At 38.2% G+C, this 2,574-nt stretch overlaps 1 pseudogene; it reads right to left on the reverse strand.

Moving 5' to 3' along the window:
* Positions 1-1,065: 1,065 nt before the first annotated feature.
* Positions 1,066-1,269, reverse strand: LOC104993134 (annotated as a pseudogene).
* Between the last annotated feature and the right edge of the window lie 1,305 nt (positions 1,270-2,574).

Here is a 2,574-nt window from a genome sequence, read left to right on the forward strand (position 1 = left end):
CAGAATTTTCCAGTTTATTGTGATCCACACAGTCAAAGGCTTTGGCATAGTCAATAAAGCAGAAATAGATGTTTTTCTGGAACTCTCTTGCTTTTTCCATGATCCAGCAGATGTTGGCAATTTGATCTCTGGTTCCTCTGCCTTTTCTATGACTACTATATATACCATAGCTTTGACTAGATGGACCTTTGTTGGCAAAGGAGTATGTACTGCTTTTTAACATGCTGTCTAGGTTGGTCATGGCTTTTCTTCCAAGGAGCAAGTGTCTTTTAAATTCATGGCTGCAGTTACCATCTACAGTAATTTTGGAGCCCCAAAAAATAAAGTCTGTCACTGTTTCCATTGTTTCCCCATCTATTTCCCATGAAGTGATGGGACCAGATGCCATGATCTTCGTTTTCTGAATGTTGGGTCTTAAGTCAACTTTTTCACTCTCCTCTTTCACTCTCATCAAGAGGCTCTTCAGTTCCTCTTTGCTTTCTGCCATAAGGGTGGTGTTATCTGCATATCTACCGGAATTGATATTTCTCCCGGCAATCTTGATTCTAGCTTGTGCTTCATTCAGCCAGGCATTTTTGCATGATGTACTCTGCATATACATTAAATAAGCAGGGTGACCATAAATATCCTTGACGTACTCCTTTCACAATTTGGAACCAGTCCATTGTTCCATGTCTGGTTCTAACTGTTGCTTCTTGACCTGCATACAGATTTCTCAGGAGGCGGGTAAAGTGGTTTGTTATTCCCATCTCTTTAAGAATTTTCCACAGTTTGTTGTGATCCACACAGTCAAAGGCTTTAGCACAGTCAATGAAACAGAAGTAGATATTTTAACGGAGTTCTCTTGCTTTTTTTGTGATCCAGTGGATGTTGGCAATTTGATCTCTGGTTCTTCTGCCTTTTCTTTTTTCCCAACGTTTCATATTTATTACTGGGTCTCAGACTGATAGTGAGGAAATAACATCATGAGTCAAGCATTACAGTAGTGATGTTCTCATTGTGATTTGGCTGCTTAAAAAAGTGGTCTTAACATGTGTGCCACATATGTTAAGACCACTTCTTATAGACCCAGCTTGCTTCTTATAGACCCAGCTTGGTTCTTCTCCAATGTCCTCTCTTGGAGTTGTACCTGATTTTATTGCCAGTTTTCATTCGAATCCATTGAGGAATGGGACGATTCTGCTTTTGTTTCTTGGCCAGGAATCGCTTGATCCTGAAAGTCTTGTGAGAAGACATGGTGAGGAGAGAACTCAACCGCACATAGGATGGTGGAGAAGAGAAAAGAGCTCCTCTGCCTTTTCTAAGTCCAGCTGTACAAGAAATGTACAACGGTCAAGAAATGTACAATGCACTTTAAGATGGAGAAAGAACAGAGAATCAAACAGTATACAATTATTAAATAATATAAGTACTATCTTATAATATAAGTAATCCAGTCTCATAAAAATGCTTGACTGCAAGGAGGCACAGAATTCTCCAAAATGTACACCATGAATATTTTTTTAAAGTCTAGTTGATTTACAATGTTGTGTTAGTTTCTGTTGTACAGCAAAATGATTCAGATATATATATACATAATATGTGCCTTTGTATTCTTTTCTATTATGGTTTATGAAAAGATATTAAATACAGTACCCTGTACTGTACAGTACAACATATTTGTTTATTTTATATATAGTAGTATGTATCTGCTAATCCTAGATTCCTAATTCATCCTTCCTCCACCCCCTTCCCCCTTTGATAATCTTAAATTTGTTCCCTTGTCTGTAAGTCTACTGCAGTTTTGTAAGTTCATTTGCATCATATTTTAGATTCCACATATAAACGGTATCATATATTTGTCATTCTCTTTCTGATATGATAATCTTAATATGATAATCTCTAGGCCCACCCATTTTGCTACAAATGGCATTATTTCATTCTTTTTTTGGCTGAATAATATTCCATTGTGTATATATACCACATCTTCTTTATCCATTCATGTGTTGATGGAAACTTAGGTTACTTACATGTCTTGGCTATTGTAAATAGTGTTTCTATAAACATTGGGGTGCATGTGTCTTTTCAAATTAGAGTTTTCATCTTTTTCCAAAATACACAAGCAGCTCATATAGTGAAGTGAAGTCCCTCCGGCGTGTCTGACTCTTTGCTACCCCGTGGAGTATAGCCCACCAGGCTCCTTTGTCCATGGGATTGTCCAGGCAAGAATACTGGAGTGGATTGCCATTTCCTTCTCCAGGAGATCTTCCTGACCCAGGGATCAAACCCAGGTTTCCTGCACTGCAGATGGATTCTTTACTGACTGAGCCACGAGGGAAGCCCATTTTCCATAGTAGCTGTACCAATTCACATTACCACCAACAGGATAGGAGTGTTCCCTTTTCTCCATACCTTTTCCAGCATTACTATTTGTAAACTTTTTAGTGATGGCCATTTTGACCAGAGTAGGTGATTCCTCATTGTAGTTTTGACTTGCTTTCATCTAATAATTAGCAATGTTGGGTATCTTTTCATGTGCCTGTTGGCCATCTGTATGACTTCTTTGGAGAAATGTCTAGGTCTTATCCCATTTAT

This window comes from Bison bison, unplaced genomic scaffold, assembly GCF_000754665.1.
Source record: "Bison bison bison isolate TAMUID 2011002044 unplaced genomic scaffold, Bison_UMD1.0 scf7180017864234, whole genome shotgun sequence".
Classification (NCBI taxonomy): domain Eukaryota; kingdom Metazoa; phylum Chordata; class Mammalia; order Artiodactyla; family Bovidae; genus Bison; species Bison bison.